Below are 27,617 nucleotides of genomic sequence, written 5' to 3' on the forward strand. Positions count from 1 at the left end.
CCTCACAAGGACTGGGAAGAATCTCTTTGGCAGAAGTATGGCAAAACTCATCAAGAGGGCTTTAAACTAAAGCCTCTGGGGGATGGAGATGATAGCTTAAAGACCGATCCAAAGACAGCGGGTTGTAAACGCAAGGATTTGAAGGGTACAGGAGACACTGGGAGAGAGAAAGGGATGCATGGCAAAGCTCACGGTATATTAATGGAGGAACCCAATCAGGACAAAAGAGACTTCTGGTGTCTATATACCAACGCACGGAGCTTGGGAAACAAGCAAGAGGAGCTTGAAGTCTTAGTGCATCAAGGCAAATATGACTTCATAGGGATAACAGAAACTTGGTGGGATGACTCCCATGATTGGAATATAGTGTTGTGCGCCTCCCCCAATCTCCGAGCAGTGAGATTTCAGGGGGTCCCTGTGCCCATCCAGGGTTTGGTTTCCTTTGGGAAGAAGGTCAGCGGAGACTGCGGTGTCTTTATGAAATATGGTTTATTTATTTACACACATTCCAACCTGAGCTTAGGATGGAGGGGTTCAAGGCATCAGCAGTCTAATATCCAGCTTTTCCATCTAGGTGCAGGGGCATCCTATCGCCACGATGCAGGGAGCCAGCCTCTCCGCATGCCTGCAGCCCTAGTTCTGTCCCGAACACACACTACCAACTACAAACACACTTCTGCCCGCCCAGGAGTGGGGGGGAGAGACTCTCCTCCAGTAGAGTTTAAAATGACAAAAGGATCTTCCTAGCCCTTTCACCAGTTGCCAGGGCAATTAAACAGGCCCATTAACTACCTGGCCACTCTATTTGATTAACAAAGGAGATTCATCTGGCTAGCAGAGCCAGCCTCCCAGGCATAGGATTCCAAATCAGAGGCTGGAAAGGTGACCCACAGAAATCATCCATTCCAGCTCCCCCCCATGCTCATAACAATAGCCATTCAAGGATATAAACTCTACAGAAAGAATAGAAGCAACAGAAAAGGAGGGGGAGTAGCGTTATACGTCAAAGACAAATACACCTCTATGGAAATCCAAGAGAGCGAACAAAGTGGTCCGATAGAGACCATTTGGGTAAAAATAAATGGAGAAACAAATAAAACCGACATGGTAGTAGGTGTCTACTACAGACCCCCTGGCCAAGAAGAGGTGGTAGACGAGGTCTTTCTCAAACAAATCTCTGAAATCTCAAGGAGGCAAGAAGTAGTAGTGATGGGGGACTTCAACTACCCGGATATCTGCTGGGAGACAGACTCTGCGAAGCACAACGCCTCCAACAAATTCCTGATGGGCCTTGCTGATAATTTCCTCTTTCAAAAAGTAGAAGAAGGAACAAGGGGATCGGTAATCCTGGACCTGATCTTAACTAACAGGGACGAATTGGTCACGGGAATTAAAGCGGTTGGTACCTTGGGGGAAAGTGACCATGTAATGCTGGAATTCGTGATTCTGGGAAAAGCCAAAGAAGAATATAGTCAAATATGGACCTTGGATTTCAGGAAAGTCAATTTTAGCAAGCTCAGGGAAATGATGGGTAGGATCCCGTGGCTAGATAAACTAAAGAAAAAGGGAGCCCAAGACGCATGGGAGTTCATGAAGAACATATTACAAAAAGCGCAATCGCAAACAATTCCAAAGAGGAAGAAAAACGGAAGACATTGGAAAAAGCCAATGTGGCTACACGGAAGACTGGTGGAGGAGGTAAAAATAAAAAAGAGCATGTATAAAGAATGGAAGGAAGGACGCATCACCAAGGAAGAGTACCAACGAGCGGCTCGGGCTTGCAGGAATAGCGTAAGGAAAGCTAAAACCCAGAATGAGCTGAGGCTGGTGAGGGAAGCGAGGAACAACAAAAAGGGGATTTTCAGATATGTTTGAAGCAAGAGAAAGACCAAGGAAATGGTGGGACTGCTGCTCAATGAGGATGGCAAAATGTTGACAGATAACAAGGAAAAGGCAGAACTGCTCAACGCCTATTTTGCCTCCGTTTTCTCCCCAAAAGGGAACAGTGTGCAACCTTGCATCGGTAGCAATCTCAGTAAGGGGTCGGGATTGCAGTTCAAGATTGATAAGGAGATAGTCAGGAAATACCTAGTTAACCTAAATGAGTTCAAATCTCCAGGGCCTGATGAACTGCATCCCAGAGTATTGAAGGAACTTGCAGATGTACTCTCGGAACCTCTTGCCATCATCTTTGAGAAATCCTGGAGAACGGGAGAGGTGCCGGAGGATTGGAGATGGGCAAACGTCGTCCCGCTCTTTAAAAAGGGTAAAAAAGAAGATCCGGGGAATTACAGGCCGGTCAGTCTGACTTCAATACCGGGAAAGATATTAGAACGGATAATAAAAGAGTCCATTGGCAACTATCTAGATGACAATGCTGTGATTAGTAGGAGTCAGCATGGGTTTGTCAAGAAAAAGTCCTGTCAAACTAATCTCATCTCTTTTTTTGATCGGGTCACTAGCTTAGTAGATGGTGGAAATGCTGTAGATGTCATCTATCTGGATTTCAGCAAAGCGTTTGACAAAGTCCCCCACGACCTTTTGATTAGCAAACTGGTCAAATGCGGACTAGATGGAAATACTGTCAGGTGGATTCACAACTGGTTGGAAAACCGTACTCAAAGAGTGGTCGTCGGTGGCTCTGCTTCGGACTGGAAGGAGGTTTCGAGTGGAGTGCCACAGGGTTCTGTCCTGGGGCCGATACTCTTCAACATTTTTATAATGACTTAGATGATGGGGTGGAGGGAAGCCTTATGAAGTTTGCGGATGATACAAAACTGGGAGGGATAGCTAACACAATGGAAGACAGGAATAAAATCCAAAGGGACCGAGATAGACTAGAAAATTGGGCTGAAATTAATAAAATGAAATTCAATAAAGACAAATGCAAGATTCTGCATTTAGGCCACAAAAACAAAATGCACGGGTACAGGATGGGAAATACCCGGCTTAGCAGTAGTGCGTGTGAGAAGGACCTTGGAATTGTAGTGGATCGCAAGTTGAACATGACCCAGCAGTGTGATGCTGCGGCAAAAAAGGCAAACGCGGTTTTGGGCTACATAAACAGAGCTATAGTTTCTAGGTCGAGGGAAGTAATAGTCCCACTATATTCTGCATTAGTCAGGCCTCATCTGGAATACTGTGTTCAGTTCTGGGCGCCTCATTTTAAGAAAGATATAGACAAGTTAGAGCGGGTTCAGAAGAGGGCGACGAGGATGATAGCCAGTATGGAGAACAAGTCTTATGAGGAAAGGTTGAAGGAACTTGGCATGTTCAGTCTGGTGAAGAGAAGGCTGAGGGGTGACATGATTGCACTCTTTAAGTATCTGAAGGGCTGTCACATAGAGGAGGGTACAGATTTGTTCTCTGCTGCCCCAGAGGGTAGGACTAGGTCTAATGGTTTTAAGTTGCAGGAGCGCAGATTCAGATTGGACATTAGAAGGAACTTCTTGACAGTAAGGGTAGTTCGGCAATGGAACCGACTGCCTAGGGAGGTGGTGGGATCCCCTTCGCTGGATGTCTTCAAGCAGAGGCTGGACAGCTATCTGCGGGAGATGCTCTAGCTGTGGATTTCCTGCTGTGAGCAGGGGGTTGAACTCGATGGCCTACAAGGCCCCTTCCAACCCTATGATTCTATGATTCTATTGCAGCATGTGAACAAACTATTGGATACCAAACTAAGAAACATCAGGACTGGTTTGATGAGAATAAGAGTGAGATTGAACATATCATCGACAAGAAAAGGAAAGCCTTCCAGACATGGCAGAAAGGCATTAACTGTGCTGCTAAGAAAAAAATCTATGCCAGTGCAAAGGCTGAGGTCCAAAGAAGAACTAGAGAACTTAAGAACGCCTGGTGGATAAAGAAAGCTCAAGAAATCCAGCACTTTGCAGATGCTCACAATGCGTGGGCTTTTTTAATACCACAAAGGCCATCTATGGACCGACAAATCATGGTATAAATCCCTTACGTTCAATGGATGGTACCAAATTTCTTAAGGATAAAGAGTCTATTGCACAGCGCTGGAAAGAGCATTACCATGACCTCCTTAATCGTTACTCTGTTGTGGCTGGTGAGGTCTTCTCGCAAATTCCACAACAACAAACTAGAGACGAACTTGCAGTATCCCCTAATTTAGATGAAGTCAGTAGAGCCATCAATCAAATGAAGAATAACAATGCTAGTGGACCTGATGGGATTCCTGCTGAAATCTTTAAAGAAAGTGGGCCTGAATTTACACAAAACAACTTCATAAGCTCATCGAAAAAATCTAGATGAGAGAGGAGATCCCGGAAGACTTTAGGGATGCCATAATTATCACCCTTTTTAAGAAGGGTGATAGAACAGATTGTGGGAACTATCGAGGTATCTCTGCTTTTGCTACCGCAGGTAAAATCCTTGCAAGGATCCTTTCAAATCGCCTCTTACCGATCTCAGAGGATGTTCTCCCAGAATCTCAAAATAGTTTCTGGCCTTCCAGGGGGACAGTGGACATGATCTTCACTGCACAACAGCTTCAAGAAAAATGCCAGGAGCAGAATCGACCTTTATATATGGCATTTATTGATCTGACAAAGGCTTTGATACTGTGAATCGAACCGCTCTCTGGACCATCCTTCTGAAAACTGGATGCGCTGATAAATTTGTGAATATTTTGTGACTCCTTCATGACAACGTGACAGCAACAGTTTTGGATAACAATGGCTTTCAGAGTGATCCATTCAGAGTTGGATCAGGGGTAAAACAGGGATGCATCATTGCTCCTACCTTATTTGCTATCTTCATTGCTATGATTCTACACCTTACTGAGGGGCAACTTCCTACTGGTGTGGAAATCATATATCGAACAGAGGGAAAGCTTTTTAATCTCAGTAGGCTGAAAGCAAAAAGTAAGGTAATGTCAACCTCTGCCGTAGAACTTCAATATGCCGATGATAATGTGGTCTCCGCACATTCAGAGAAAGATCTTCAAACTACCCTAAATGTCTTTGCAGAAGCATATGGAAAGCTTGGGCTCTCACTGAATATCAAACAAACCAATATGTTTAATCAAAAGGTGTGAACTAGTCCCTCTGTAGCACCATCAATGCAGCTTAATGGTGTGACACTGGAGAACGTTGATCACTTCCCCTATCTTGGCAGCCATCTCTCTGTAAAAGCTGACATCGATGCTGAAATTCAACATGGTCTGAGTTCTGTGAGTGCCGCATTCTCCCTAATGAAGCATAGAGTGTTCGAGGATCGGGATATTTGCAGGGAGACCAAAATGCTTATTTACAAAGCCATTGTACTACCGACCTTACTGTACGCCTGTGAAACATGGACCATCTATAAACGCCACTCCCAGCTTCTTGAAAGATTCCACCAATGCTGTCTCCGGAAAATTCTGCAAATTACTTGGGAAGACAGACAGACTAATGTTAGTGTTTTTGGAAAAAGCAAAGACTACCAGCATTGAAACAATGACCCTTCAACATCAACTTTGCTGGACTGGCCATGTTGTTCGAATGCCTGATCACCGTCTTCCAAAGCAGCTACTTTACTCCCAACTTAAGGATGGAAAATGGAATATCGGTGGACAGCAAAAGAGGTTTAAAGATGTTCTTAAAGCGAATCTAAAAAAATATAACATGAACATCGAGAACTGGGAAGCCTTGGCCCATGAGCGTCCCAAATGGAGGTTGGCTATTATCAAAGGTTCTATGGACTTTGAAGAAGCACGAGTACAGGGCAAACGGGACAAATGAGCTAAGCAGAAGGCACGTCAAACAAATCCTCATCGCGACCATCTTCCATCTGGAAACCTATGTCCTCACTGTGGGAGGCTGTGCGGATCCAGAATTGGCCTCCACAGTCACTTACGGACCCACTGTTAGAGATCTTATCTTGGAAGACAACCTTACTTGGCCACGAGTGATCACCAATGAAAAAGATCCCTCTGTCCTTGCCCAATCCTGACTGGGGAACATGTGTGAAGGGGGGAGGGGGATAGAAAGCTGAATGGAAAGCAAGCGTTGGTGGATGGGAGGTGCAGATGTGTGTGAAAGAGCGGGAAGTGGGAGAAATGGGCTATCCATTTTCAAGGTTGGGTTTATTACATTTATATATTGCTTCCCACTATTAAAACAAAGTCCATAAAAAGTAGTAAAACATAATTAAAAGTTTTGGTGCTCTTTGTATAGGAGCAGCTTGTAATATTTGAATGGAAGTCCTCTTCACTTTAGCATTGGCAGGCCAGCAGTGCAATCCAATGCACTATTGCAGCTTTTGCCAACCTGGCACCCTCCAGGACTGTTTTGGACCATAGCTCCCATCAGCCCCAGCTAGCATGGCTGCATGATGCTGGGAGATCCAAAACATCTGGAAGGCATCTGGCTGGTGACGGGTGCACTAGGAAATAGCCCCTTGGATTCAATCAGATTTGCTTCTGAGTCCATTTTCTCTATGTCGTTTTTTGCATGTGTACATTCTTAAATCTGTTGTTTGTTTATTTATTTATTTATTTATTATATTTGTATACCGCCCCATAGCTGAAGCTCTCTGGGTGGTTTACAGTAACTAAAAACATTAAAAACAAATATACAAATTTAAAACACATCTTTTAAAAAAAATTTAAAACACAATTTTAAAAATTTAAAACAATTTAGAAACACATGCTAAAATGCCTGGGAGAAGAGGAAAGTCTTGACCTGGCACCAAAAAGATAACAGTGATGGCGACAGGCGCACCTCGTCAAAAAGATCATTCCATAATTTGGGGGCCACCACTGAGAAGGCCCTCTCTCTTGTTGCCAGACTCCCAGCTTCCCTCGGAGTTGGCACCCGGAGGAGGGCCTTGGATGTTGAGCGTAGTGTATGGGTGGGTTCATGTCGGGAGAGGTGTTCCATCAGGTATTGTGGTCCCAAGCCGTGTAAGGCTTTATAGGTTAGAACCAGCACCTTGAATCGAGCTCGGAAACATACAGGCAGCCAATGCAAGTGGGCTAGAATCATTTTTATATTTTTGAACTGTCTGGTCCCTGTTACCAATCTGGCCGCTGCATTTTGCACAACCTGCAGTTTCCGAACCATCTTCAAAGGCAGCCCCACGTAGAGCACATTGCAGTAATTTAACTTGGAGGTTACCAGAGCATGGACAACTGAAGCCAGGTTATCCCTGTCCAGATAGGGGTGCAGCTGGGCCACCAACCAAAGTTGGTAGAAGGCACTCCGTGCCACCGAGGCTACTTGAGCCTCAAGTGACACAGATGGTTCTAGGAGAACCCCCAAGCTACAAACCTGCTCCCTCAGGGGGAGTGCAACCCCATCCAGGACAGGTTGGACATCCACCATCTGGTCAGAAGAACCACCCACTAGCAGCATCTGTCTTGTCTGGATTGAGCCTCAGTTTATTAGCCCTCATCCAGTCCATTGTCACAGTCAGGCACCGGTTCAGCACATTGACAGTCTCACCTGAAGAAGATGAAAAGGAGAAATAGAGTTGTGTGTCATCAGCGTACTGATGGCAACGCACGCCAAAGCTCCGGATGACCGCACCCAATGGTTTCATGTAGATGTTGAACAGCATGGGGGACAGAACTGACCCCTGTGGAACCCCATACTGGAGAATCCAGGGTGCCGAGCAATGTTCCCCAAGCACCACCTTCTGGAGCTGACCTGCCAAGTAGGAGCGGAACCACTGCAATGCAGTACCTCCCACTCCCAACTCAGCCAGTCTTCCCAGAAGAATACCATGGTCGATGGTATCGAAAGCCGCTGAGAGATCAAGGAGAATCAACAGAGTCACACACCCTGTCTCTCTCCTGACAAAGGTCATCATGCAGGGCAACCAAGGCTGTTTCTGTGCCAAAACGAGGCCTAAAACCCAACTTTTTGGAAGCTCCGCTTACTATGCATTTCCATCAATATCAACATTCACCTAAAGAGTTAAGATTTTTGGCTTTGGAACGGGTGCAACCTTCTCTCTATAAAAGGGTTTCACTCACAGACATCTTACTTAAACGAGAGGCCTTCTGGATATACAAATTCCTATTTCCTGGGAGTCTCAATGATTGCTTGGATTTGTCTGTGCTTCTGTAAATTGTGTACTTGCCAGTATTTCGTCCTTTAAATTTTCATACTATATGTATATTGTTAAAATATTTTTAAATTCTCATATTGTATTGTTAAAATAATTCTTTTGGGCAAATTGCATTTTTCAAGTTATTGCAGTGTCTCATGTTCTTATCATGGTTCAACACTGCAGTTGGACCAGTGTAATGTGGCTTGTTTTTCCTCGCATACATTCATTTGGGTTCCTGTTATAATCATCTACACCAGTAGTATTTACCTGCTCTCTTTCACTGTTGCCAGTAGCTGACCTTGATTATACCATAATTACAGCCGAGATCTCAGCTTGGTTCAGAGCAGGGTTTGCTTCTCTCCCGATTAGAAGTGGTTATTTTCTCCATGAGGTATGTAAATGGTTAGATGTTTTATCACACATACAATTAGTTGTTTTATTGATTGGCTTCTTTATATTTAATTATTTATGTAATTGTAGGGCAAATTGCCTCCACAAGAAGACAGTGATTGAGTTACAGTATTGGCAACTTATATACATTGCATTCTCTTCAGTGGAAGTATTTATATACTTTCACTTTGAATATGTTGCTGTTTGAATACCTTTACTGTTCATATACTTATATGTGGGTAAAATTTCTCACATTTTTAACAGATATTTGTGGGAGACTCAAGGCTGGCTGCTAGAAGCCTGCTCCACGAGCTAGAGGGAGCCCCAGCTGACGAAGTATCAAGGCCCCAGCTGACAAAGCGTCAAGGCAACTTAAGCAGCAGAGCGAAAAGAGGGTAAGTAGCTCCCATTTATTCCATTATTTAATTGAAGTAAAACAGCTCAGAGCAATAAGTAATAAGGGCAGCGTAAGGTCACCCTGAGCTAGGAGCCAAATCCTGAAAGAATCTATATCTTAGGAGACAGATCCTAGGAGAAGGAAGCTTATAGAAAGCTAGTTTTCAACACCACCCTTGCAGGAAAGCTTCAGGGGACACTGTAAACAAGGCTAAATTCCAGTCGGAGAGAAGGGGGAAAAGGAAACTCCACCGATACATATAGGGAGAGAGTCAGCTCAGTCCTTGCTAAAAAGCCTTCCTGAAACACAACCACAAGCTCGGTTTCCCTAGGTTAAAGAAAGGTCAGGCTGTTCTAGGTGGGAAAACAACAAACAAAAAAGACTTGCCTGGAAGTCCCAGCCCCTTGCTTAGATTAAAAGCAGCCAAAAGCTTAAACAGCCCCGCCCCTTGCTCAGGAAGGAAGCCTGCCTTCCTGCCTTCAAAGGAAGGAAGCCTGAGATAATCCTAAAGAGTTAAGCCCCAGCTGATAGTTGAGCCATCAGCCTCAAGTAACACATCATTGGCTGGCAGCAGTAGCTGGGAGGAACCAGCTACACATATAAAGTCAGAGCACCCTAACGAGGGAGCCTGCTCCACGAGCTAGAGGGAGCCCCAGCTGACGAAGCATCAAGGCGAGTTAAGCAGCAGAGCGAAAAGAGGGTAAGTAGCTCCCATTTATTCCATTATTTAATTGAATTAAAACAGCTCAGAGCAATAAGCAATAAGGGCAGCGTAAGGTCATCCTGAGCTAGGAGCCAAATCCTGAAAGAACCTATATCTTAGGAGACAGATCCTAGGAGAAGGAAGCCTATAGAAAGCTAGTGTTCAACACCACCCTAGCAGGAAAGCTTCAGGGGACACTGTAAACAAGGCTAAATTCCAGTTGGAGAGAAGGGGGAAAAGGAAGCTCCACCGATACATACAGGGAGAGAGTCAGCTCAATCCTTGCTAAAAAGGGCAGCTTTAGCCTTCCTGAAACACAACCACAAGCTCTGTTTCCCTAGGTTAAAGAAAGGTCAGGCTGTTCTAGGTGGGAAAACAACAAACAAAAAAGACTTGCCTGGAAGTCGCAGCCCCTTGCTTAGATTAAAAGCAGCCAAAAGCTTAAACAGCCCCGCCCCTCGCTCAGGAAGGAAGCCTGCCTTCCTGCCTTCAAAGGAAGGAACCCTGAGATAATCCTAAAGAGTTAAGCCCCAGCTGATAGTTGAGCCATCAGCCTCAAGTAACACATCATTGGCTGGCAGCAGTAGCTGGGAGGAACCAGCCACACATATAAAGTCAGAGCACCCTAGCGAGGGAGCCTGCTCCACGAGCTAGAGGGAGCCCCAGCTGACAAAGCGTCAAGGCCAGTTAAGCAGCAGAGCGAGTTCGGCAGCAGAACGAGGACGGCAGGGCCCCCCACTCTGCCCGTCTGTTCCCTAACCTCAACTAAACCGCAGTCTCCAACCCATTGACGTAATAAACCTTAAACAAAACTATGCAGGTAAGAAGCCAACAGGGGTGTGGGGGCTTTCCAGTGTTTTGCACCGCCTGCAGCATGTACGACTATCTGCCTGTTGGACAGAAGTCGTGGGTGTGCTCTCGGTGCAATGAGCTCCTGGCTCTCCGGGAATGACTTCATTTCCTTGAGGCCAAGGTAGCGGACCTGGAAAAGCGGAGACAGGCAGAGAGGTGTGTGGAGGAGGCCTTCAGGATGTTATAGCTGTGTCCCACTCCAACGATGATAGCTCTCCTGCTATCATGGAGAATGATAGTCTCGGAAAGGAGAGGATCCAGCTGAGGAAGAGGGAAACAATCCCTTAGAAGGGACCCATTCCTTGGGGGATGAGCAGCTATCCTCTCGTAACGAGGATATATCTCCAGGGGGTGGAGGGATCCTTGTAGTGGGTGATTCGATCATTAGGAACATAGACAGTGGGGTGTGTGATGGGCGTGTAGACCGCAAGGTGTTTTGCCTGCCTGGTGCGAAGGTTGCGGATATCGCCCGTCATTTAGATAGTTTGGTAGACAGTGCTGGGGAGGAGTCAGTGGTCGTGGTGCACGTTGGCACCAACGACATGGGGAAATGCAGCCGTGAGGTCCTGGAAGCAAAATTTAGGTTGCTAGGTAGGATGCTGAAAGCCAGGACCTCCAAGGTGGCTTTCTCTGAAATGTTACCGGTTCCACGCGCAGGACCAGCCAGACAGGCCCAGCTTTGCAGTCTCAATGCGTGGATGAGACGATGGTGTCGGGTGGAAGGGTTTGGATTTGTTAGGCACTGGGGAACATTTTGGGACAAGCCGGGCCTGTACAAAAGGGACGGGCTCCACTTGAACCAGAATGGAACCAGACTGCTGGCACTTAAAATTAAAAAGGTAGCAGAGCAGCTTTTAAACTGACTGAGGGGGGAAACCCAACAGGAGCTGAGGAAGGTCCGGTTCGGAATAAACCTCCCCCCTGGGATAAAAACGAAAGAAATGATGAAATTTTAAAAGGGGTAGGCCTAGAAGTAGGCATTGTGAGAGCAGGGGCACAGGATATAAATTCAGAAGAGCAAAATTACCACAGGCCAAACCACAAGTGCCAAAGACACTTGAAGAGAGACACTGCTTACAAGTGCCTGTACGCTAATGCTAGGAGCCTCCAAACCAAGATGGGAGAACTGGAGTGCTTGGTCTTAGAGAAGAGCATTGATATAGTGAGCATAACGGAGACCTGGTGGAATGGAGAAAACCAGTGGGATACGGTTATCCCTGGATATAAACTATATCGGAAGGATGTATTGGTGGCGGAGTCGCTCTATATGTGAAAGAAGGCATTGAATCCAGCAAGCTCAAAACCCCCAAAGAGGCGGACTCCTCCACAGAATCATTGTGGGTGGTGATACCATGCCCCAGGAGGGATTTAATACTGGGAACGATCTATCGTCCCCCTGATCAAAATGCTCAGGGAGACCTTGAGATGAGATATGAAATTGAGGAAGCATCCAAACTAGGAAATGTGGTAGTAATGGGTGACTTCAACTACCCAGACATAGACTGGCCGCATATGTGTTCCACTCATGACAAAGAAGCAAAGTTTCTAGATATTCTAAATGACTATTCCCTAGACCAGTTGGTCATGGAACCGACCAGAGGGACGGCAACCCTGGACTTAATCCTCAGTGGGGACCGGGACCTGGTGCAAGATGTAAGTGTTGTTGAACCGATTGGGAGCAGTGACCACAGTGCTATTAAATTAAACATACATGTAAATGGCCAATTGCCAAGAAAATCCAACACGGTCACATTTGACTTCAAAAGAGGAAACTTCACAAAAATGAGAGGATTGGTAAAAAGAAAGCTGAAAAACAAAGTCCAGAGGGTCACATCACTCGAAAATGCTTGGAAGCTGTTTAAAAACACTATATTAGAAGCTCAACTGGAGTGCATACCGCAGATCAGAAAAGGTACCACCAGGGCCAAGAAGATGCCAGCATGGTTAATGAGCAAAGTCAAGGAAGCTCTTAGAGGCAAAAAGTCTTCCTTCAGAAAATGGAAGTCTTGTCCAAATGAAGAAAATAAAAAGGAACACAAACTCTGGCAAAAGAAATGCAAGAAGACAATAAGGGATGCTAAAAAAGAATTTGAGGAGCACATTGCTAAGAACATAAAAACCAACAACAAAAAATTCTATAAATACATTCAAAGCAGGAGACCATCTAGGGAGGCGATTGGACCCTTGGATGATAAGGGAGTCAAAGGTGTACTAAAGAACGATAAGGAGATTGCAGAGAAGCTAAATGAATTTTTTGCATCTGTCTTCACAGTGGAAGATATAGGGCAGATCCTTGAACCTGAACCAACATTTGCAGGAAGGGATTCTGAGGAACTGAGACAAATAGTGGCAACAAGAGAGGAAGTTCTAGGCTTAATAGACAATATAAAAACTGACAAATCACCGGGCCCGGATGGCATCCACCCGAGAGTTGTCAAAGAACTCAGATGTGAAATTGCTGATCTGCTAACTAAAATATGTAACTTGTCCCTCGGGTCCTCCTCCGTGCCTGAGGACTGGAAAGTGGCAAATGTAACGCCAATCTTCAAAAAGGGATCCAGAGGGGATCCCGGAAATTACAGGCCAGTTAGCTTAACTTCTGTCCCTGGAAAACTGGTAGAAAGTATTATTAAAGCTAGATTAACTAAGCACATAGAAGAACAAGCCTTGCTGAAGCAGAGCCAGCATGGCTTCTGCAAGGGAAAGTCCTGTCTCAGTAACCTATTAGAATTCTTTGAGTGTCAACAAGCATATAGATAGAGGTGATCCAGTGGACATAGTGTACTTAGACTTTCAAAAAGCTTTTGACAAGGTACCTCACCAAAGACTTCTGAGGAAGCTTAGCAGTCATGGAATAAGAGGAGAGGTCCTCTTGTGGATAAGGAATTGGTTAAGAAGCAGAGAGTAGGAATAAACGGACAGTTCTCCCAATGGAGGGCTGTAGAAAGTGGAGTCCCTCAAGGTTCGGTATTGGGACCTGTACTTTTCAACTTGTTCATTAATGACCTAGAATTAGGAGTGAGCAGTGAAGTGGCCAAGTTTGCTGACGGCACTAAATTGTTCAGGGTTGTTAAAACAAAAAGGGATTGCGAAAAGCTCCAAAAAGACCTCTCCAAACTGAGTGAATGGGCGGAAAAATGGCAAATGCAATTCAATATAAACAAATGTAAAATTATGCATATTGCAGCAAAAAATCTGAATTTCACATATACGCTCATGGGGTCTGAACTGGTGGTGACTGACCAGGAGAGAGACCTCGGGGTTGTAGGGGACAGCACGATGAAAATGTCGACCCAGTGTGCGGCAGCTGTGAAAAAGGCAAATTCCATGCTAGCGATAATTAGGAAAGGTATTGAAAATAAAACAGCCGATATCATAATGCCGTTGTATAAATCTATGGTGCGGCCGCATTTGGAATACTGTGTACAGTTCTGGTCGCCTCATCTCAAAAAGGATATTATAGAGTTGGAAAAGGTTCAGAAGAGGGCAACCAGAATGATCAAGGGGATGGAGCGACTCCCTTACGAGGAAAGGTTGCAGCATTTGGGGCTTTTTAGTTTAGAGAAAAGGCGGGTCAGAGGAGACATGATAGAAGTGTATAAAATTATGCATGGCATTGAGAAAGTGGATAGAGAAAAGTTCTTCTCCCTCTCTCATAATACTAGAACTCGTGGACATTCAAAGAAGCTGAATGTTGGAAGATTCAGGACAGACAAAAGGAAGTACTTCTTTACTCAGCGCATAGTTAAACTATGGAATTTGCTCCCACAAGATGCAGTAATGGCCACCAGCTTGGATGGCTTTAAAAGAAGATTAGACAAATTCATGGAGGACAGGGCTATCAATGGCTACTAGCCGTGATGGCTGTGCTCTGCCACCCTAGTCAGAGGCAGCATGCTTCTGAAAACCAGTTGCCGGAAGCCTCAGGAGGGGAGAGTGTCCTTGCACTCGGGTCCTGCTTGCGGGGTTCCCCCAGGCACCTGGTTGGCCACTGTGAGAACAGGATGCTGGACTAGATGGGCCACTGGCCTTTTCCAGCAGGCTCTTCTTATGTTCTTATGAAATTTGAATATTATGAATGTGTGAAGAAGCATTGAAACAGTTTAACAATCCAGAATAACTGTCATATTTGTATTATTGTGTTGTTTTCCATTGCCTGTCATCTTTGTGTATTTTTTCATGTTACTGTATTCCCTGTGGCATTTTGTATTGTCACATGTTGGTTCAGGTCCCACGTTTTGGGCCTCTCAATATATTTATCTATTCTGTGATTCAGAGTCATTTTGCTAGTTTTCATTGTGTTGCTAGTTTTCATTTCAGCTGCTTGGCACAGTGCTTTTCATTTTCCTTTGCAAATTTGGGTAGTGACTTCTTCTGTGTATTTTGTGGTTTTTTGCATGTGTACATTTTTAAATTTGTTCTGTCTTATTGCACATCAATCTGCATTTTTTTCTTTCCACATGAAAATTCTGTGTTATAAGGAACGAACAGAATTCAGGCTTGAAAGCATACTGCTCTCTGGTGGAACCCCTCCCCCATCAGTGGGCTCTGGTGAGCTTCCGTGAGAGTCGAGAGCATCAGGGCTGCCATCTTAATTTCCCACACTGCCTCCGTGCAAAGACAGGTCTGGGTCATTGTAGGGGGTTTAAATGGCAGCCGAGGGCCTGAGCATTTTTGTGGAAGAAATGGGTTGAATGTGGGATATATACATTAGATCAGCTGATAGGCTCCGATGGAGAATTTTTGTCATTTCCTAGTTTACAACTTAAACATCAGTTTCCAATGACTGTGGAATGGCAACATCTTCAATTGCAACATTTGCTAGTATCTGTTTAAGGCCCATCTGCGCTGAGTGCTTTGACATCTCCTAAATTACTGGAGGTAATTACTAGATTTTTACAGGAAGTGAAACCCGTAACAGTTGTTTATAAATGGAAAGTTGCTTTAGAATCTATATGGAATGTTTCCTTGGATCTGCAGCTGAGATTGATTCAACAAAAAATAAGTATATTGAACAGCAGGACATTTGCAGAGGAAGGCACTGATCAGTCCAGACAGATGTTGTGGGTGTAATGCCGAGAATGCCTCGTTGAGGCTTATGATGTGGGCTTGTCTAGTGACATGTTCTTTCTGCTCTGAAATTGGTATCCATATTAATTTTGTACTGGCGAAGTCCTTGATGTTTGCAGATGTTTGTGCACTTTTAGATCACATTCCTGTAGTATGGGGATTTACAGCAGGACAACAAAAGGGCATTTTGTGAGCCCTTACGGTGGATAAGAGACTTATACTTTGAGCCTGGAAAGGCATCGGTGCCCTGATGACATCTGAACATGTTTCCTACAGACGTCGATTCTGCATGGAGGGCTCCGCATCGGCTCCGCTCCAGATGCTTGCAGTGATGGTTAGTGTAGCCGTAAGGTAAACGGATGGCGAGTTATTGTTGTTGCTAGGAGCCAGACGTTTTTCTTTATTTTTTGGTATCTTTAATATTTTCATTTCCTTTCTTCTGACATTGCCTTTCCTTCGTTTTCTGCTTTCCTTTCATCCAAACAAAAGGGCAACCCAGCGCCTGAGCACACCCCCTCCCCTTGCTCCGGCTGTGTGGAGTGGGCGCCGGGCCCGGGAGCCTCCCTTCCCTCCTCACGGGGGGGGGGGCTCCAGGCCGAGGCCACGCCCTTTCCCGCGCTTTCTCTGCCGGCCCGTCGTGACGCGCCCCTGAAATGGGGGGGGCTGCCCCAAAGTGCGCCTCTCCCGCCCTTCCCCCTCCCCGCGGCGCAACTGCCTGCCGCTGTCGCCCCGGCGGGCCGCGCTTCGGGGCCGCCTCGCGGAAGGGTAGGGAGAGGTGCCGCCCTGGAGGATGTCCCGGCCCTGCCGGCCCCATTGCTCCTCGGGGCAGGCGGAGAGCTCCGCGACGGCAGAAGGGCGCGGCGGACGGTTCCCGCTTCCTCCCCAACGTGGCGGCGTCCCTTGCTGCGGGGGGCCTTTGGGGGCCGGCCAAGGGAAGGGAAGCGGACGGGGCCACCGAGCGTGGAAGCGCCGCCCGCGGCGTGGCTGTATCTGCCGCCGGCGCGTTGCTCGGCTGGGAGGGCGAGCGGCCCCGCCACTGACGCCTCTTCCAGCTGCCGCGGGATGCCTTCTGCGGGGAGGGCAGGAGCGCGCGGAGGCATCAGGGCGGGCCGGCGAGGAAGTGCAGGGCTGGAGAGAGCCGGGCTGTCCCCACGGCAGATGGGAGCGCGGGGCTCCCCCACGCGGCGTGAGTGCGCCTGTCCTTCGGTGGGCGGGGGATGCCCAGCCGGGCTTCGGGGCTGAAGAGGGCCCTCCACCCGCCCGCTGGCAAGGAGGGCCAGAGGCATCCGAGCTGGGGCCTTCATTTGGCAAGGCCGACGTCGTCCTTGTGTGGCGCAACTCGACAGGACATAGTTGGAGAATAGAGGACCCAACTGCAAGCCGTGTTGATAGATATGTATTTACTTTTTTAAAAAAGTTATACCCGGCTTTGTGATTTCATATCATGCATGTCTAGTTGCAAGGGCCTGGTGCTGGGGGAGGGTGGGGGCAGGGGTGTAGTCATCTAGGGTGTCTGGGGGGGGGCTTGGACCCTTCACTTTTCTGGGAGCAAGAGTCCCTGACTTTTCAGCATCCTATGAGCCAATCAGCATGAAAGGGGAGTGTGTTAGCCACTGTGAAGAGTCTTATAGCATGCTTCCTTGCCTTTTCCTGCTGATTGGAGCCAATCACAGTGAAAGGAGGTAAGTCATTGAGAAGACTCTTCTTGGCAGCTAACACTCCCCTTTCACACTTATTGGTTCCTAGGGACATCTGTCCTTGTGGGAGAAGACATTAACAAGGATCTCATTCTCAACCCAACAGCAAAAAATTGGGGGGGGGCGTTGCTGTAACTAACATGAAGGGGCTGTGCACGTCTGAATTGCCACTATTTTATTTATTTATTTATTTTATTACATTTTTAGACCGCCCTATAGCAATAAGCTCCCAGGGCGGTGTACAGCATAATAAAACAGGTTAAAATAAAAGTGGATGTAAATACAATACACAGTAAAACATAATTAAAAATTTTCAATTTTCAATTCAAATTTAAATTTTTTTAAAATGCCTGGGTGAAGAGGTAGGTCTTTACCTGGCGCCGAAAAGATAACAAAGAAGGCGCCAGGCGTATCTCATCAGGGAGGGCGTTCCATAGTTCGGGGGCCACCACTGAGAAGGCCCTAGTTCTAGTTATCGTTCTCCGTGCCTCCCTATGCGTTGGGACACGGAGAAGGGCCTTCGACGTTGAGCGCAGCGACCGGGTAGGTACATAGCGGGAGAGGCGTTCCGCCAGGTATTGCGGTCCGATGCCGTTAAGGGCTTTACTATACTACTGGTGGGGAGGCAATCAGGGCTGGGTCTGCAGCAGGTGGAGAGAGGTTTTTCCCCCTTGCCCCTCCCTGCGGCTGCTTTGGCAAAAATCACTTCTTCAATACTGCGGGTGGGTGTGAAACGGTGGAATTGTTTGGGCATGATCAAAGGAGACCTGGGATGAACTGAGAGGAGCAGTTTCCTGGGGAGAGGCAATGTATGTTCTAGACCTAGCAGAGTGTGTTATCTAGTACATTTTAAATAGAGCTGGAACAAGGAACTGTTCTCTACGTATTGCACACTAAACTCATGCACTTAGATTTGCATCACTGGGTTCCAATTTTGCTCTGAGCATTTGTCTGTCAGCCCTTACATTAATACAAATTAATGTTTGTATCTGTAGGCTAGAACTTGCCCAGACTTCTTTCTCTCTTGCAGTAGACGTGATGCTTCCAGTTCATTGGCTGCCGTGCAAAGAGAGGCTGAGGGGAGGATTTCTCCAGCTCATGTGTCTGAGAGAGGAGGAGGGGACATCTTGGAATAATAATAATAATAATAACAATAGTTTATTTGTATGCCGCCTTTCCATAACAGTTTATGCACAAGGCAGCTCACAACATGAACAGAAAAAAAATTACACAACTCGCTGTAAGAAATAAATTCAAATGGTAAATAAGTTAACAAAAACATCATTAAAACATACAATAAAATGATACATCCTTACAATTTCTGATAAAATCCAACAATAAAATACAAAAGCATAATCCCAATAACAGCAAAACAAAAACCCAACCATCAGAAATTAAACTTTTACCCAAACAGAAGCCCCTCAACAACACCCCACAGTCATGGTGGTCTTCGGAAGCATGAAATGTCACCAGATCAAGAGATCCAGAGGGAGCTGGCTCTGGAAGCAGAACTGGGACCATCCCCACCTGACAACAACCCTGTCAGCTTCCACGCACAATTCCTCTGGCAGAGCACAACCAACAGTGCCACTCCTGCGAAGCTGTACAATTTCAGACCGCAGGAGATGATCACGTATTTATTTGCTCTACTGTATGAGATATATATAAACCTCCCTGCACAATAATATTAACTAGCACACCAAGGGAAGGGCCTTGTTGGAAACTCCCTCTCTTAAATGCGTGCGTTTGTTTTTCATGTGCGGGAGCATTTTTCCATTCCAATACATTGTCGCCACCTGCAGTTTGACATGCTGCATGGCTCCTTCACATGGAACAAATTTCCCATACAAGCAAAAGTAGCACAAGAAATGATCAGTTGATGATTCAGTAATGGAAACTAATGAGACGATATGGTCTTTAGGTATCTTGCAGCTTCTCTGCAGCATTTGGAGAGAGAAGTCAAGAAGTAAGTGGGAGCCAGCTGCAGTTTAAATAAATAAATAGAAACCCAGGGAGAGAGGGTTGAGTTGCATCAAGGCTGACGTTGATCCATCTCGTGGTTACATTGGGGGACCTGATGCAAGGTGGTAGCCGTGCTGTTTGCTTGCATCTGTCTCCAAGTGCTGTATTTGTAAATAAAGCATGACAACGGATGCGCTACTTTCCTTTGCATGAGAGAGCCTACCGCAGGCATATGTCTCTAACATGTTCTGTCATCCAAAGGAAAGCAATCTCTCTAGAACCAGAACTTCTCACTGTCCAGGGACGCAGGATTAAGAACACAACTCTAGTTCATGAAATGGAATATGGAAGACTTGAAACGGTCAGGTGCAATATTCATGCCCAGCTATATTTTGGTGATGTTTTAACAAGCCTCCTTTGCAGTAACCATCTCTTTGTTTGCTTGTTTGTTTAGAAAACTTTTACTCCTCCCTTCCAAGGCATTTGCATCTCTCTGGTTTACAGCAATTAAAAACTAAGCCGTCCATAATGAATAAATCAACAGCACACAACCGGAAACAGACAGAGCAGTTTAAAAGCATCTTCAAATGATGGTCTACTGCAGACAAATGATGTGTTCAGCAAGACAAATGCTTGCCGAAAGAAAAGAATAAAAATAAACATCAACAGAAGGTAAAAATAAAGATAATAATCAACAAAGAATAAAACACCAATGGTGGATAAAGCCAGAAGCTCGAAACTAGGCTTGTAAACGAGCCTAAGTATCTTCAAAGATACCTCTGCTGAACACAATGGAAATAAAGTATGGATTTAAGCTAATGAGCAAATTAAAAACCAGAGTGCTTTGTTTAGCGAAGAAGAAGAGAGATCTTTATGTGACTGACAGGTCTGGCTTTTAATCACAGGGACTTATTTTTCCAGGACAGTTCAATCAGTGATTTGGGAAACGGACTGCCTTCCAGTCAATTCCAACTTATGGCGACCCTACGAATAGGGTTTTCATGGTAAGTGGTATCCAGAGGGGGTTTACCATTGCCTCCCTCCGAGGCTGAGAGGCAGTGACTGGCCCGAGGTCATCCAGTGCACTTCATGGCTGTGGGAGGATTCGAACCCTGGTCTCCCAGGTCATACTCCAACACTCAAACAACTACACCACATTTGGGATTTGGGAGAGGGAATAAAAACAGCTTGTTCTTCACATTGATCGATGCCTGTTCCAATGCAAGTCATTGAAGGGTGGTGGTGGAGCAGCAGCCCATTCCCCACCAAAGACCCTTGGATTAAGAGGGCCCGTGCAGGTAGGGTGACATTTTCCCCACCCCAATCATTCCTGCTGACCCAGGGTCTCTTTTGCCCCATCCCACACCTTTCCCTGTGCCAATCAATGGAGAGCACTCCCACAGGGACAAGACCCAATGGTCTGTGGGGACTGGGGAGGAACAGCCCCCCCCAATGATCCTTGGGACAAAAGAGTTGCTGCAGAGAAGGTGACCTTCCTTCCACCTCAGGCTCTCCTGGGCTTTGGCATCAACCTGCCCCAGGCCCAAAGCACCATACACCCCAACACTCCTTCCTGGGTCAGTGTGCAGGCCGTGTGTGCTGCACATGCATGTCTGCCATCATCCAAGATGGTGGCGGGGGCATCAATCCCTGAGGGTGATGTCAGGAATGTGCACACAGCTAATGCGATAGGTAGGTGGGGAGGGCGGTCTTATTTAAGCCTGCGCCTCTTGTATGGTGCGTGTGCCTGGGAGCTCCTGCTCTGCACTCTGTGGCAGTGTGGGGTCGCATGAGCCAAGGCCCTGCAGATCACCGAGCAGGAGTCTCACCCTCCCACACTAAGGAGGGGCCCCTGGCTGCCTGCTGGTGCTGGGTCTGCCCCTAGGATCCCTCCCTCTTTCCACCATTCTCACCCTGTTACGATTTCTATTTCCCCCACCTCAAAATGGCAGCCTTTCCTTTTGAGAGAACCGGCACAGAGATCACTTTGAAATTTGGCGGACTTCCTCCTCTCAGAAGTGGGGACACTGCCTGCAAATTGCATCAAATTCCAACTGAAAATGAAAAAGTTAATTGACTTTTCCTTTGTTTTAAACAAATCAAACTTTCAAGGTGCGCTCTGTGAAAACCCCTAATCTAACTGTCTACAATATGGAAGGCTTCATCTGCTCTGGAGGGGCTGCTATGCCTGAAATTTTCATATCTGCAAATGACAAGCACTTTTAGCTGTTTTTAGATCCCCCATTATAATGAATAAGGGAAAAACAGCTTTGTGTTTTACAAATCTAATTCAGTCCTCCAGAATAACAAGTCAAATTGGAAAGTTAGAGTGGCTCCAAAACTGACTGGGCTGTTTCCCAAAACTACAGGTACAAGTTGAATCTTGTGGGTGGTGCACGCCTCTAAATTTATCTGGTAACAAGCCAGTTCTCTTGCTACGTGGAACAGGAAAGTTCTAATGGGTCATCGAAACAGTAAAAGGAGAGGGCCAAATGGATCCTGCGGGGGAAGGCATTTGATAACTTTCTCATGCTGACCAACTGAGCTTCAGCCATGGATAAAACCCGGGAAGTAGCAATGAGGAGCCTGTGCAAATCCATCTTTTTTAAAATACAAACAAACAAACTATGGATGAGATGGAAATCTAGTCAGGACAGGAAGCAATTGCTGTTGGTTGATGATATTTTCAAAAGCCAGCATTTGGGAGAGGATAATAGAATGAAGTTGCCGCCCTGGGCTCCTACTGGGAGGACGGGCGGGATATAAATCAAATAAATAAATAGTTTCCTTCAGGTAAACGGGCAACAGCAGTGAACAGGAAGTAAGGAGTATTTCACCCATTTGTAGATGGCACGTGCTGAGTGTGTTGACATTTAGCATGCTGTTGTGGGCAGGGCTGTGGAGTCGGAGTCGGAAGCAATTTTGGGTGGAGTCGGGAGTCAGTAGAAATGTTCCGACTCCGGCTTCAAAATAAAAACTTTCATAGGAATTTAGGAAAGTTTTCTTGTTCAGAAATTTTAATCAAATATATTTTATGTTCTATCAATCTAGCCTGATGATTCACGTGGTGGTGATGAAATGCCTTGTGCTACCATTTTACTACAGTAAATTTGTTATTACTAGTTAATATACATTTGCCATTTATGAAGGAGTCGGAGTCGGACAGTAGAAAAATAGAGGAGTCAGAGTCGAAGGTCTGGCGTACTGACTCCACAGCCCTGGTTGTGGGGAGGCTTTTCAGCTCTTCACAGCAATGTGGTGGCATTCAATGTGCACAAAGTTTTGTTGGCCTGTACGTGGCTGCACATGCATGGAGGACAGAGTGCATGATGGGAGCCTATGTGCCAAGATGGAGTGCTTGGTCTAGCATTGATAGAGTGAGCATGATGGAAACCTGGTGGAACAGAGAAAACCAGAGGGGCACAGTTATCCCTGGATAAAAACTAAATTGCAAGGACAGGGAAGAACGTGTTGGAGATGGTGTTGCTCTATACGTAAAGGAGGGCATTGAATTCAGCAAGCCATAAACCTCCAAAAAGGCAGAATCCTCCAAAGAATCATTGTGGCTGGTGGTGTTACCGCACCCCAAGCCCCTGATCAGAATGCCAAGGGAGATCTTGAGATGGAAAATGAAACTGTGGAAGCATCAGAAAACTAGGAAATATAGCAACGAGTGACTTCAACTATCCTGACATAGATTGGCTATCTAGATGTTCCAGCCAGGACAAGGAGGTGAAATTTCAAAGTGCCCTAAATGATTGTGCTCTACCAGCTGTTGGTCATGAGGCCAGCAGGAGTGCTGGAAACCCCTTGGGCACAGATGAGTACTTTTCTGGGTGCTGATGTGAGAGAAAGCTCTAGGGCCCTCCAGCTGTTACTGGACCCTTGCCGTTGTCCATGCTGGCTGGGGCTGATGGAAGGTGCAGTTCAAACTCTGGAGGGACATGGATTAGCCACTCTGGGCTACAGGAATGACAAAGAAAACGTGCAGCAGAATCCTGTGCAAGTTTACACGGAAGTAAGTCTTGCTGTGCCTGCTAGAGCTTAATCTCTAGTGAGTGTGTTAAGGGTGGCAGCCCAGTGACAGTCTTTGTCACTAACAACGAGCAGCAGAAAGGAACTGTGAGTTCTCAAATCCTTTTACAATAGCCACAAAAAGCACCAATAGAGATTTTAGTAATATGCAAATTTATTTAAATTGATCAGTTTAAAGGTAGATGACTAAGCCTCTAGAACAGCCTTTCCCAACCAGTGTGCCTCCAGATGTTGTTGGACCACAACTCCCATCTTCCTGACCATTGGCAATGCTGGCTGAGGCTGGTGGGAGTTGTGGTCCAACAACATCTGGAGGCACACTGGTTGGGAAAGGCTGCTCTAGAAATCCTTAAGTGACTGATAACCCTCATATAAATGGCACTACCTGTGGCACTAGTTTGAGACACAGGGAAATCGAGCACCAATATAAATCACATTTTCCTTGAAATCATGGAGCAGCTGCAGCCTTCTTCCCCAACCTAGAGTTCCCATTGACCCTGGCTGCTGTGGCCATGTGGTGATGGGGCTGATGGGAGCTGCAGTCCAAAACATCTGGAGGCCTCCAGGCTGCAATAGGAGTGCACGGGAGAAGGGCCAGGGTCTCTGCCTGCCGCCTCCCCCCTCCAGCAAGAAATAGCAGAGTGAGCTTTCCTAGGCTGTCAGAGAGCATCCTCTGCTGGGCAAAAGTGGCCATGTACCAAGCGGCAGGGGCTGAAAGCCCAATGGCAGCTGCTTCCAGAGGGGTGGAGGGCTCCCACTGTTGGTGCTAGTAAATCATTGTGCATCCACTGTAACCGCCAAGTATACCGCAAACGACTCACCACGCTATTGGGGACTTGGCTGTTTTTTTGTGTATTCATCCTGCTGTGTTCTGTCCATGCCAGTGGCTGTGAGGCAATTGCTGTGGGGAGAAATTTGTTTTGGTTGGCATTTAAAGGTGAAGCCCTGAAATTATCACTTCTTGAAACTATACGCAGACTGAAATACAACAGTTCTCTGAATTTTGCAATGCAGTTCTCCAGTCAAGTAATGCTTACAAAAATGCACATAACTAGGGTACAGTGTCCGTATAAATATATTACAAAAATGCATTATATTAGGGGAAATTAAATTGTAAAATGTTTATATTAGGAGAAATTCACACAGTATTTTTTTCCAAATATTTTTATTTTCAGGATGAACAACATACAGCAAATTATTTTATCTTGTACATGCGTTTCTCGAATAAACAACCAAACATAAAGGATAAACTTATGCAGTGTGGTTCTTTAAAGAGGTAAGGTTATTAAATAAATTTGTTGGAGAACAGCACTCATATTGGAACATCTTACTAACACCAACATTTTCATTAGAATGTATGTTCATAACCTCTCCACATAGTCCCATGTGTACATCGCGGACGAATGGCCCCTTCTTTTTTGTTAACAAAGTTGATGAAGGGAGACCATATTTTCTCAAACTTGTCATTTTTTGTTAAACCACAGACCACCCTTCTATACTGAGTAAAGAGTTCCGACAGTGCAATCTCCCACACTCTTTCTAACCAGCCTGAATGTGAGGCCCCCATAGGATCCCTCCAGCGCTTTACTATTGCCATATGGGCTGCAGTAAACAATAAAGCAATCAGCTCCCTATGTTTTACCTTAGAATTCAAATCACTTTTTAAAGATATCAGTGCCAACGATGGATCTTTAACTACATTCTGAAGTGTCACTTGGGATACATCAGTGAAGATACGCATCCAAAATTCAGACACCACCCCTCAGTGCCACCATAAATGCATTAATGTTCCTCGTTCACTGCATCCCCTCCAACATAAAGGTGACACATGACCTGTGATGTGAAAGAGTCTTACTAGGGTCCAGTTCCATCTTAATAGTGTTTTAATTGTTGCCTCTTGTATTCGGGCGGATGTTGTTTTCGGGGGGGGGGGGAGATGACCATAGATTATTCCATTTAGCTTCTTCTATTCAAATGTTTAGGTCATATTTAGTTGCTGTAAACCGCCCAGAGAGCTTCGGCTATGGGGCGGTATACAAATACAATAAATAAATAAAATCTTCCCAAGCCCAACAAAAGGTATCAATGTTTTCCGTTTTATCTTCAACAAGTATTATACAGCCACGAGAGTGGCTGTATACTATAGTCAGCAGGGCTTTTTCGCATTCTACCATGTTAAATGAAAATACCCCCCCCCCACTCCTTTCTGGTGCTTTGTATAGTCCCAGTTCAAAACAAACACTTACAAGTCTTATACTGTTGGATTCAGAATCGCTTGCTCTACAACTCTGGAAGTTTTCTTGGTGATACACAACCCCCCCACGGAGAATCCACAGGTTAAAGTGAAAAACGGGAGGAAAAAAACCTAGAAGCCATTTGGACTTTTTTTCTTGAAATTGACATAATCTGTTGTCGTTGATTACAACTCAGAGATGACTGTAAGGTATCCCTAATCAAATCCCTGAGCTTGCCCCATACACAGTACTTCATCTGAAATAGGTTTCAATTAAAAAAGGGCATGGTTTATTTTTAATTAAGTGATTAAAAAATGCCTTATAGTGGGTTATAACGTACCACATGCGCAGAAGAAAGACTTCTTTTGTTTCACTCTTTCTTCCCCTCCCCTTCCAGTTACTTGGAAGAAGCAGGGGAAGTCTGCTGCTGTGATTGGTGGGCAACAGACATGTGACTCACACTGGCCTGCTGAGCTTGAATCTCTTTGAGGAACCGAGAGAGAGAGAGAGAAAATGGCTGAAAATGGAGGGAGAAAGCAGCAGCAGGTGGGAGGTGAGTGGGAAAGAGTTAAAAAATGGGGGGGGGACTTTCTTTCTGTTGTTCTCCAGTCCTGTTTTAAAGCAATTAGGCAGGGCTTACTTAGGTATTACAGTTTTTTATTATGTAGGAAACTAATACTGATTTGTTTAAAATTAATACTGATTTTTTGCAATGACCAAGTGGTTTGACAATAAAGTATTGTTCGGCACAAACCCAACACGCGAGGCATCTCTGTCTCCTCAACTCGCATTCACCTGGGAGGGGTGCGGAGCAGTGAGCAATTTACCCCACTATCAGAGATCAAGCAAGCAAGACACAATTCCTTTGCAAAGGGGAACCCAATACTTACTAGCCCAAAGGCAGGTCAGCTTGGGAACCCGTTTATTTGATAGGTCAGAGAATATATAGATTTTACCCCGAAAGTTACAGTATGGGGAGAAGCGTCATGAACTACAAAGAAACATTTGATTGTCATCATAACTGAAAAACATGTACCGGAGGTGAAGGGTTGCAGAGGGAGAACAATAAGTAGAAACATCAAAACATCTTTCAGAATATGGGTATGCGTATTTCTCATGCCCTTGAGATAAGCGCTCTAAGAAAGGGAAAGAAATGCTGAGCTGGAGCCCTTAGCGATTAACCGGGCGCTTCTCGAATGACGACAAATTAATATTGCTAGACTTGCATGTAGCGGATTGTGGGGTAACAGGAGAACTTAAACAGTATAATACATGTTATTTTTGCAACTATAAGCGAAGCAATAAACTTCAATGTGAAACAGGAGTAAACGGGAAGAGTGGGGAGGGGAAGTTTCCAGCTTAAACTGGCTTTTATTCTGTGAGCCACTGGAATGCCAAAAGGGTTGTGTCATAGGGAAATAAACCGACATCTTAGGCTCAAGTCGAGTTAAGGCCACCTTGGTGCTGCTCCTTAATGTTTCCCGTGTTATCGTGAACAAGAGGCAAGGCATAGCTATGATGTTAAATGCACATTTGAATTTATAACCTAACAGTATTATATGGGCTGTATGTATTTATACATCTGCAGTGTGTGTATGGAGTCTTTCCAATAAGTCTGTGATTGTGTTGATGATTGGAAACCAAGGCAACTCACAACAAGAAATAAATCCCTTTAAAATCCAGTAACCATAAAGCAAGAATAAGCAGTTGGAAAACAGCCTAAAGAGGCATGATTCTGAATTTTGGGTTGGGTGAATGAAGTTTATTTATTATTTGATTTATATCCTGCCCTTCCTCCCAGTAGGAGCCTAGGACAGGAAACAAAAGTACTAAAAGCACTTTAAAACATCATAAAAACAGACTTTAAAATCTATTAAAACATCTTTGAAAACATTTTTAAAAGCTTTAAAAACATTTTTTTAAAAAAAGAAAAGGCTTAAAACATATTAAAAAGCAATTCCAACACAGACTCAGACTGGGATAAGGTCTCAGCTTAAAAGGCTTGTTGAGAGAACAAGTTCTTTATCACTTGAGGCTGTAGTTCTCTGCACACTTCCCAGTTTAGTAAGCCCCATTGAATACATTGGGACTTGCTTCTGAGTAAACAAACATTGGATTGCACTGTAAATATCAATTACAGATTGTGTAATTAATAAACATATTTGATAGTCATGTTTATATAAATATTTCTTCATACTGCGTCCCAATGAGTATTT

At 45.3% G+C, this 27,617-nt stretch overlaps 1 long non-coding RNA gene across 4 annotated transcripts in view; it reads left to right on the forward strand.

Moving 5' to 3' along the window:
• The first annotated feature begins 8,721 nt into the window (after positions 1–8,721).
• Positions 8,722–27,617, forward strand: part of LOC133371271 (uncharacterized) — a 53,252-nt gene continuing 34,356 nt past the window's right edge. For 2 of the 4 annotated variants that reach the window (XR_009759291.1, XR_009759292.1), the window contains exons 1-4: positions 16,995–19,804; positions 20,054–20,136; positions 24,343–24,443; positions 25,799–25,954. This is a non-coding gene — a long non-coding RNA (uncharacterized LOC133371271). Of the gene's footprint in view, positions 8,847–15,610; positions 15,808–16,049; positions 16,870–16,994; positions 19,805–20,053; positions 20,137–24,342; positions 24,444–25,798; positions 25,955–27,617 lie in introns of those variants that run through there. The other 2 variants (XR_009759294.1, XR_009759293.1) reach the window with 2 other exon arrangements.

This window comes from Rhineura floridana, chromosome 16 (assembly GCF_030035675.1).
Source record: "Rhineura floridana isolate rRhiFlo1 chromosome 16, rRhiFlo1.hap2, whole genome shotgun sequence".
Classification (NCBI taxonomy): domain Eukaryota; kingdom Metazoa; phylum Chordata; class Lepidosauria; order Squamata; family Rhineuridae; genus Rhineura; species Rhineura floridana.